This window comes from Acomys russatus, chromosome 3 (genome assembly GCF_903995435.1).
Source record: "Acomys russatus chromosome 3, mAcoRus1.1, whole genome shotgun sequence".
NCBI classification, from domain to species: Eukaryota; Metazoa; Chordata; class Mammalia; order Rodentia; family Muridae; genus Acomys; species Acomys russatus.
This window is the reverse complement of record NC_067139.1, coordinates 48,739,981-48,751,234: the sequence shown is the minus strand read 5'-3', so window position 1 is coordinate 48,751,234 and position 11,254 is coordinate 48,739,981. Positions and strand designations below refer to the sequence as shown.

The window sequence follows — 11,254 nt, the reverse complement described above, 5'->3', positions numbered from 1 at the left end:
GCTTTAGTAGGCTTTAGCGGAGCAGTTCTGTGAATGTTTATTACTTACTGGAGTAACCTACACACACTCTGCTTACATCTATGTTGCCTTCAGGAAGCCTCCTGAGATCTCCAAGGTTTTTGTCCCTTCCATACTTGTTCTGTAACCTATAATTATGCAAACTATGGTAGGAGATCTCAAATTAGTTAATTAGCAACTAAGATAGGAATAGGATAAAAGAACCCATAATTGCTAATGGTCATGAGTGCCAAGTTAAATCAAGAATGTTTGGTGAGTTAAAGCTAATAAAATTTATGTAGCTCGAAAATTTATTCCTACTTAATAAAATGTGACATTAAAAGAAGACATACACTTGACTGTGTTACTAATACATTTTGCTCAGGACAACAGATACTTATTGAATTGGTGTCTCTGCATTATGAGCAAAGATTTTTGTGCATTAGTTCTGTTTACATATGTTCCTAGAATTCTACTTCATAAATCAGAGCTGACATGCTTGTTTAATGTCTTTTTGTTTATCCTCTAAGAAAACCCGACTTTCTCACGTACTCTAGTGCCTCACATTTGACCATGTCCCCTGGAGGGGGAGACCTGGTGGCACTCAGAGGAAGGGCAGCAAGTAGCCAAGAAGAGACTTGATACCCTATGAGAATATATAGGGGGACATAATCCCCCTCAGGAACAGTCATAGGGGAGGGGAATAATGGGAAAATGGGGGGGGAGGAATGGGAGGATACAAGGGATGGGATAAACATTGAGATGTAACAAGAATAAATTAATAAAAAAAAAAGAAAACCCTGTTATTCACTACCTGTTAAGTAAACTTGCCTTCTTGATATTCATTTTTAATTTCTCAAGGCCCAAGTGTTCTCTCTTATTTCCCTAACTAATTATAGTCTTCTAAAAACTAGAAAGATGAGATAAAAGGAAAAAGAAAAAACAGAAGCAACAACAAAGAATGAATAAAGATTTTTCATCTGCTTGACTTTATGGTCACAGTTTTTGCTGTTTTGGGAGGTGGTTAGATCAATGTCACACAGGCACCTACTCAAACAGTACTGAGTAGAACTGGGGAAGCAAACCAAATGTGGAGGAAGCTGTACCTGGGACTCTCAATGTCTCATGTCAAGATGGTTGGGTTTATAGTTGAAAAGAATGGCAGAGCCTTGTGAGAGGCATTTTAGCACCAATGGTCTTCCCCATGGTACTATGAGAAAGGTTTCTCTGCAGGGACAAAGTTCAGGACAGCATTGCTTGGCAGTGTCACAAAAGTCCAGTAAAACTAAGTGACCATCACTTGCTATACCTTAAAAGAAGTGCCCTTCAAGTGAGTACAGATGATATCCCTTCAGGAATTTATATCAACTCCTCTGACAGACTTCCTCAGGTATCCAAGACTCCAGGAGCAGTGAGAAGGTTTCTGCTAGTGCCTGCCATTCATGTGAACAGAAAGCTGATAATGTGCTTGCCTGGTCCATTGTTTCTGAAACACTTTCAGAAGAAGGTTTCCAGTGTTTCTCAGAGGTGAAATGAATGCCCTGTGAGCAAACACCTTCTATGTCCAAGGCACTGTACCTCACACTGGTGATCTACAAAGATCCACCACCATGACAATTTCCCTAAGGAGTATTTGATAAAGTTTGAGAAATACAATATATACCAATGATACTTATTAAACAAATTGTAGATACAATGAAATTTTCTAGAGACGTATTTTGTTAATATGTTATTAGTGGGAGAGAAGGAGGGAGAGAAATAGCATGACAGAAGCGGCTCACGTATCTGTGCTACATGGAACTATAAATTTAACATGGGAATAGCATGGTAGGCATATGTCTGTGAAACTTGTTCTTTTTTTTTTTTTTCAGGAAAAGGATTAAATTGTATCACATTGCTTTAAATAGGGTTGTTAATTTTTGAGTAGGGAAAAGTTGACCAAAGGTTGTATTTGGTATACATGTGTACATGTGCTTTGGATAAAACTTACAAAAAGAAGAAAGGCAACGATGTGAAAGACATAAAGACCCAAAGAGACATCGAAGGAGAAATGGAGAATTGTAGTAGAATATTCACTAAACAAGCGATAGCATGCCACAGGCACGCTGGAAGCATCACATATGTACATCGTAGAAAGTGAGAAAGTGTGAAAGTGCTACTCATTACCACCCATATCTGCTATAGGCTTTATCTGAAGAACTCAGCCTGGCATTAGAGGCTGAGATACCTTAAAATTATAAGACATATGAGGAGAATGAAGTGATTGCTGCTTTGGAACAGTCGCCTTAGGAAACAAAAGGCAGCAATCAGCTCAACCAGGCAAGGTGTGCAAGAGCACAGGTGGAAATAGATTTAGAACAAACTGTGAAAATTTAAAGATAGAAACCCCTTCATAAATAGTGTAACATCAGAGGGTGCCTGCATGAAGGCTTTGGCAGGCATGTGGGGGAGGCATGGGGTGAGTTAGTTCAAAAACAGCTGAGAAGAGACCTTCAGATGCAGGGTGTGGGGAAGTGAAACCAGGATAAAAGCTGGGAGCCTGTCTAAAATACTGAAAAATGGGGTATGCATGTGCGTTCTTCCAGTGAGAAACAGCAACAAAATAGTTATTTGAGGATAGTCAGGATAGTCTTGAAAGCAACATCACAGATACAAGGTACTAATAGTAAGTGTTTAACAGCCACACGAGCTATGTCTGTTGACACTTTCTTCTATTCTTACTCTTTCTTTTCTATATGTATTTCTTTGTGTTTATACACGAAGAACCCATTTTTATCACCATACATCTCCAAAAATGCTCCCTTTAGTTGCTATACTCACTACAGTACACAGTGATTCAGTCAGAAGTGTACTGCTATCTCTCTGTATCATAACCTTCACAGTCAATTTAGAAATTGTCAAAGTGGAAAATTAAGCGTGAAAGTGTCAGAGAAGATTTGTCTTCTTAAAAGTCAGTATAATGGTGGCATGTAGGTAAGATTGTGTGTTTCTGTTTCAGATGGTAATTGATCAGAAAATATCAATTAACACAGAAGGACTATGGTTTTAGTATACAGAGATAAATTTCTGAGCAGTGTCATCAGATAGTATAGTGGCAAATAGAAATCAAAGCATGTTTGTAGCATATGGACCAGCTAGTCCACTGCACTGTTCCTGAAGCAAGGCAGCTGGAAGGTGAGAGGGAAGGAGCGATTTCACAGGAGCAGCAGTGAAAGGGAGAGAGGCAAAGCAGAGACCTACAGTTCCACACACACAGTGCCACCATTGCACCCTGCAGTCTAAGCTTCCAGCACGTAACCATCACCGCATGATACTGACTCACTCAATCGGGTAGACTTCCAGATGACACAATATACCTTCTTGGGATTTCTTGGTGAATGTCATCTATTCATAGTGACAGTGTTTGACATCAAGGTACGTGTATGTATGTCATACATACAGTGGAAGAAAATAAAATTTTTAAAAAAGGAACCAATTGGAAAAGACAGTATTCAACTTCTGTATCTTCCTCCAAGCACATAAAATTCTTCTTAATAACCACCTACATACATAGAAACAGCATTCCAATTAATAATATTCAAAAGGGCCATGTGTGCTGTTCCACTTTTGTCAGCTAAGCATAACCATCTGGGAACTTCCAGTGATGAATACTATCTGTGCTCTTTTAAGCATTAGCTCTTAAAAAATAAGCTTCTAAAAATATTTTTATTTATGTCTATGTGAGTGTATGCCATATTCGTGGGGGTGCCAGTGGAGGCCAGGAAAAGAGATCAGATTCCCAGGAATTGCAGTTACAGGCAGTTATGAGCTGCCTGACATGGGTGTTGGGAACTAAACTTTGGTCCTCTGGAAAATTACCAAGTATTCTTTATTGCTGAGCCACCATTCCAGCCCCTTATATCCCAATTTCCCAGGAAGCAATGTATTTCTGCACTTATTCTCATATTTCTTTTATCCCCCTTGTCAAGTTAAACATTGCTATTTAATAATCTTGCCAAAAAGTAAGTGTATGCATTTGCTCCTCTCAGTATTAAAATGGGTACTGCTTTTGTTTGCATCATAGGAAGTGACTACAACTTCTAATAGTGTCAACGACATTCAAAGAAAGAACCTTTGTATGTTAGTGATACCTTCTTATTTTCCCATAAAAGTCCAAGATCTTACCTCAAGCTGGTGAGCCCAGGGCTTAGTGAGATTTAGCAGTGGGAGGCAGATGTCTTAAATACCTGGTCATGAAAGCTAAGTCAAAGTTAACTTTCATGGAGAGTGGATTGCTCAAGCCCCATGAGGAAGCTCTGGGTCATTAATCAACCGGATGCCTTGTGCTTTGGAGAACGCGTTTTTCTACCTGCCAGGTTGTTCTTTCCCCAAGTGAGAGCTGGCATTATAGGAGCTATTTTCTAACCTTGGAATCTCTCTGGTTTGATGAAAATGATGAACACCATGATCGAATGTTTTTTGCTCATTCAGTCTGGTGATGGCTGTACTATACTACTTATGTGACTTCTACCTAGTGCTGATCTACTAGACACAGGCTTTATAACTTTACCCCCTACATTACAGATGAGAGAGAAAAGCAAATGAAAAACTGTGTATATGTGCTTGCTTACAGTGTTACACAGCTACTAATTCTTTCTAACAATAACTTTACAGGTTATCCAGAAATGAACAAATCCTTCTACTAGCTGTTGGATTAACTTCAGTCCATCTTGTCCAGTGTATTGTTGCTCTTTAAAAAGCTACAGGTGGTTACACCTGGATATTTATCCTCCTGATTCTGCATTGTTGTATTGCTCTGACAATAACTGTGAAGGCTACAACCACCAAGGAGTTTAAGTTCTTGGCAATAGTCACTTCCATGTATCACAGAGCATCACATGGCTGTAATCATCATATCTGGAATTAGTAGAGAAATGCATCTGGACCAATTAGAACAGGCTTCTGTTATTCTTGTCAACAATTTTTCTAAATAAAACCACATACCAATGAACATACAATTGACTGGTATGTGTTTTTAAATCATATGTTATAAATTTTTTGTCTAGTGTTGAACTTAATTTTTATATTGAAGTATAATAGCCCAAGATTTTGGTACACTATGGGTAATTTATGATGCCACAATCTTGTTCATGTTTCTTAATCATATTTCCTTTCTTGCTCTCTTTTCAATGTCTCACTTCTCCCTCCCTTTTTCAGCAGTGACATTTGCATGGAAATAGAAACAAATAGAATCCTACAATTTAAAAATAACTTTGAAAACTGGGTGTTTGGTTTTAAATAATTTTGTTTACCCACACAATTCAGTTGTGAATCCTCATTTGAAAAATATCCCTGCTGTGTATCATGATAAAACTTAAGAAGCTTCTTCATGCGTTTCTTCTTGTACCCCTGAGAGAAGGCTACACATGCCAGTGGGTCTGTGACAAAAGGAAACCATGAGGTTAGTTATAGACCTGAGACAAGAAGATTTCACAGAATGTCATTCTGAGAAACGTAGAAACTTATGAACCACGTTGATGAATGGCTTTTACAGGTTCAGGGGAAATGCTGAAGAGACTTAAACTGAGGTGGACGTATTTGAATTGTATCCACAGTTCTATTACGTTCTGTGTGTCTTTGAATGAGTTCTAGATGTTCTTTGATGTTCAAGGTGTTCTTAGATGTTTTCTCACCCTGCTGAATAAAGTGCTTGGGTACAATCCAGTCATTTCTGAGCTCATCAGAGCCCATAATTGGTGGATGTTAAGTTTAAATGGTGTGAGTCTGTTTTGATATATATATATATATATATATATATATATATATATATATATATATACACACATATATATATATATTGCATTATCATATTTACTTCATGTGCAGAAACTCTATGATCATCTCTAGAATGCACTTAACATTTTTATAAAAATTAAAGAAAATAATCTTTTCTTTATTTTCTTGAGATTGTGCTGTGAGATATCAGCGACAGTAGCTGACATGGCAGACAAAGACAACAAAGATAGCCACAAATTGGGAATCTGGTCCTTGCTGTTGTGTGAACAATTTCTGGGGAGGCATAATAAACATCTACTTACTCATGAGAGGGAACCAAAATCAAACCAAAGTAAGGATAACCACAAAAGTCCAACTTAGTAAACCAATGGCTTGTATTAGGGATACTTACATGAGTATGGGTAAGAGGTTATCTAAAGGAGCAAAAATGCTCAATATGGTTGCATTATCAGAAGTCCACTCTATTGTGTGTGATGGCTCATGAAAACTAGAACCCAGTTTTTCAGACACCAGGATTGAAAGATGGCATCGCTCATGCCACTGAAGGAGAAGAAGCTCATGGAAGTTAAACTTGGAGAGCTGCCACACTGGATACTGATGTGGAATTTCACCCCACAGTGGGATTGCAGGAGCCTTCCAGAGAGGTTATAACCAGTATTCCAACAAGTACATCGATGTTCAGAAAGGCAGTATCTTGGAGAGTAACATGGTGCTGACAGCCTATGTGGTTTTTAGCTACTGCATTTCTTACAAGGAACTCAAACATGAATGGCTACAGAAGTACCACGGAAGAGGGGTCACCATAGAAGGCACTGCCTGACTGAGCATAACTGCCTGCCCTAGTCCCTTCCATGAAGAATTCAACTGTGGCTAAATTTTCATATCTTGAGAACTAGTGTCCAACAAAAGGTGGCTGACTGGGAGAAAGAAGAAGAAGAAGAAGAAGAAGAAGAAGAAGAAGAAGAAGAAGAAGAAGAAGAAGAAGAAGAAGAAGAAGAAGAAGAAGAAGAAGAAGAAAAGAAAAGAAAAGAAAAGAAAAGGAAAATAGAACCCTGGCACTCACTGCATAGCTTACAGGGATCTCTACAGGTCAGGGAGTGTCTCTTCTAGGCAGCTTAGCTAGTCCAAGAATCTCCAAGGGAGTTCAACTGGTCTCTGTCTTCTAAGAATCTTGGCTGGTTTGCCTCTTCCAGGTAGGAGGGGTCCCAGTGTATCTTGTAAGCTTCAGGCACTTCCAGAATATTCTGAGTTGTTAACTTACTGAATCTTAAGAAGCCTCTTTTAGAACATACTGATCCTTAATAAGCTTCCCTGCAGATTAAAATGTATCAACTTGAAAAAATGGTTGAACAATACTTTTCAAGATTTAAAGACTAAACTGTATCCATTTATGTCAGTGTAGAACCTATAGAACCTGACTACTAGGGGAATTCTATTCTATTTAAGATGAGCAGTATTTATGTAGATTTATAAAAGCCTAAGTAGAGTATGTAGCATGCCCAAGGCATTAAGCTCAATGTCCAGTAGTGGGATATGCAGACAATTTGTAATTTCTGTGTTGCTATAGCTCCTGCTACTTCAGGCTCATTGGAATCTGATGTACCATAGGATATTTGTTTCAGAATAAAGGAAGATTGAAGACTAACACGATGCAACATTAACATAACCAAGGAGAAGTTGAAAATTTCAAAAATTAAAATATATTATTGTCTTCAGAAAATGTCAGCATGACAAAATGGTATAATTTTAAAAGTCCCTTAGTTAGTTTGCATCCAATTATGTAATTATGTTAGTATCAAGGGATATAAAATGTAAAAGTTTCCCATGTTTACCAACACCATATATCATCATATAGAACAAACGATGCCATGTTGACTTAGCAAGAAAAAAACCCAGACATTGTCAAGGTACTTTTCTCCAAACTTTGGTGTGTATTTATGTTGCTAGGTTTAGTAAAGGAAATGTTTCATAGAGTCAAAACTATTTTTCCCAACAAGTGATAATGGCTTGGTGGAATTAAGTATTTCTATAAGAGAAGTAATCAGATGTTGGAAAAATATTTGAAATACAATCAAACTGTCCTTGTAATGGTCACTTGACAGAGTGAGTGCCATCGAATGGATGGTAAGTCTTATTTCTTTTAGGACAATGGTTAGTAGCAGAAATAGCTTACAAGACATCTCCTGGGAGATGTACACCTTGTCAATAGCAGTGTGACTTACTAAAGCTTCAGCTGCATTCCTTCTCTATCTAAAACAACTCATTTCTCAGAATATAGAATCCTTTAAAAAATGAAAAATTACCAGTAGATACATTAGAAATTTACACCAATCCCTGCTGAACATTTTATACAGCCACTTCGTGATGGATGGAGTTGCATCAAGGAAAAGAATTCTCAGCCGGATCTTTGCCAAGCAGATCTACATTATGCTTACTATTCACTTTCTTCTTTGGCCTTAAAATAATGCCTGATTCTGTTCAATCCTCTCAGTGGCTGCTTTCCCATTAGGCACTCTTAGTCTATTCCTGTGTTTTCCTCCCACTGGAAAACCTTAAAGTAAATATTCATCAACATCCACAGGACAGAGAAAGAGATAAATGTCCACCCAGGCTTGGCCCTTAGTCATAACAAGCTCCTTAGGGGACTGTGTTCATTATCTCACTTAAGCCAGAGGATGGTAAATGCCCAGTAGAGAGGAAGCACACTGACTTTCATTGGCCCAGGGGGGACTGTAAAGACCCAAAGTGAAAAAACACAAAGGCAACTCCCAGTAAGTCAGCTCTGGGTGCAAATATTCCAGGTTCTGCAACTTGCTAATAAGACCTTAGAAAGCTTGTAATTCCTTACGGAGGAAAAAGAATATTTGAGGGACTCTTGGATTCCTCAGATTTTAATAGCCTCTTGCTTTTATTCTGTTACTGTTGACTTATGTCCTATATTTAAATATTTATAAAGACATATAGCATTACATAATATAGAGAAGGTGAGAAATTGGCAGGAATACTCCCTAGATTATCATATTCATTATTACTATAGAGATACCATGTAGATATGTATACATCCCCCTTCCCCTCACTCCTTATTTTTATTGTCATTTGGTAGACAAGGATTGGTGCCTTGCATATAGTAGCCATATCATATACTAGCCACATATTCTACTAATTAGTTCCATGCATAATTTTAAACTCTAGTATACTTTCAATATTTTATATATTCAAGAGTATGTAATTTGCCTATTCCATGTAGATATACAGTATGTACCCAAAATATCCCTATGGTTAAATAATATGATATGAACTTTCTAAACTGTTCTTCAGTTGGTTGACACAAACACGACACCTATGTTGGCTTAAGGTACATGATATTGTAAGGTTAATTGCATAGACATAGGTCATGAAAGATGTCATTAAAGGTCCCTAGAAATAGATCAGGAAGATGGCATGGAAGGCAGGTTATTGGCCATTAGAAGCCTATCAATAAAATGATAGACGAAATTGTTGCTATTGGTTTGAACAACAGGGTACTTGTTACCATGCTTGCTACAGAATTTAATAATACCACCTAAACCTTTAAAACTATGACCATTTTCACAATAAAATATATTCTCTAACTAGCATTTGGGAAGTTGTTAGAAGAATACATCTCCATGAAGCCCACCATTCATCTTAAAACCCAGCCAAAGGTCATGTTAGCCTTCCCAGGAAGATGTGAACTGATGAGGACTTCCCCATTATGCTATTCATGTGTGGGACATTTTCATCTTCCACATTTCTATCTTTATTTTTCTCCTCAAGGAATAAATAAGAATCTCACCTAAGGCAAATCTTTCTTATAAAGTACACTACATTTTAGGTCTATCAATTAGCTTTTGCCATGACACATAGTCAGAAAGTCCTTCTCATTGTATGTCCTTCCATCAGGAAGCTCTTAAAGTAAACAGTGAGACAATTAAAGTGACCAAAACTTTGATGTCCTTTAAAGAGACCCTCTCCTTCTGTTTTTTCCCAAGTCTTTGCTGGCATCCACACTTTGCTCTTGCTGCCATCCCTTGTGTTTGCCTGTGTTCATTCTCTCTATGAATTTCTTGTACAATCCTGATCTTCTGCTTTGTAGTCATCTCAAAATAACCTTTTCATAAATAAGGTAGAAAGGAATCCAACTTTACTTGAGGAGACACACAGCCTGATTTATGTGGGGGCAATTCTTTGTAAATTGAATTTGTTACATTTAGATTGTTGATGCCGAACACAGCTGTCACTCCAGAGAGAGAGAACTGGAGTTTATTCTTAGTCAAATATGAATGGCCTTGACCAGAGAACAGATTACCTTTCAAATGACACATTCCACCATGGATGTGTTTACATGAACTTTAATAACCACACAAGAAAAGTTGTAAATCACCACATTTACCAAACAGTGGTGAGAAGAACAGGAAGGCAGATTAAAGCAAAGTGGTAAAAATGTATGCTTCCTGTTCTTTAAGTGAATTAACTTGGGGAAAAATTCTTTATGACTATATGTAAATCATAATGAATAGAAACTTGAATAAATGTTCTCTTAGGGGGTATGGTTGTTAACTTCCATCTGTGACCCCGACAGGGTCTATAATCACCTAGAAGATACAATTAGGATAGTCCCTGTGAATTCCTATCAAGGATTAGCTATGTAAGATTAGTTGACCCAGGAATGCATACAATGGTTGCATGTATAGGCTGGTGTCTTGGACTGAAAAGAAGCGAGAAGTCACCTTGAGCAGCAGCAGCATTTACCACTCTCTGGTTCCTGACTGTGGATACAATGTGACCAGATGCCTTGTTCTTCAGCCAACATGCCTCCATTGACATGGTGAGCTGGAACCTGGAACTGAAAGACAAATAAACCCATCTTGTCTTAAGTTGTTGTTGTTGTTGTTTTTTAGGATCTTTTATTCCAGTAGTGAGAAAATTAACTAATATAGGAAAAAAAAGAATCCTTGACAAATTATACTTGTAAAAAGATAGCAAATCTTGGTAAGTTCTGACAAATCATGAAATAATTCTATTTAACTACTTGAAATAGCACTTTTTATCATTGCTTTTAACACTGGCTACATACACTGTCATTATACATTATAAAAAGGTACTTTTAATGATTTAAATATATCTCCAGATATGGAGAAATTTATTAAATGAACATGGGGAGAGAAGATAGAGGGGAGAAAGGTACCCTAGAGAGAGAGAGAGAAAGACAGAGACAGAGAAAGAGAAACAAGAAAGAGAGAGAGGTAAGAGATAAGAAAAGGGAGGAGGGGGCGAGAGAGGTGAGAAGGAGAAGGTGAGAGGTGAGAAAGAGAGGCAAGGTGGGTCTGTCCTTTTGTATAGCCCTGGTAGGACCACACCCCATGGCAGGTAGGAAATGACATCACAGCTAGGCAGACTGAAGCAGAATCCTAACAGTACTATTTTCCATAGAAAGATTGGCTGAGATTTTCTTGAAAATTAA

At 37.7% G+C, this 11,254-nt stretch overlaps 1 pseudogene; it reads left to right on the top strand.

Moving 5' to 3' along the window:
* The first annotated feature begins 6,294 nt into the window (after nucleotides 1–6,294).
* LOC127187077 (ATP synthase subunit f, mitochondrial-like) lies at nucleotides 6,295–6,592 on the top strand (annotated as a pseudogene).
* The last annotated feature ends 4,662 nt before the right edge of the window (nucleotides 6,593–11,254 follow it).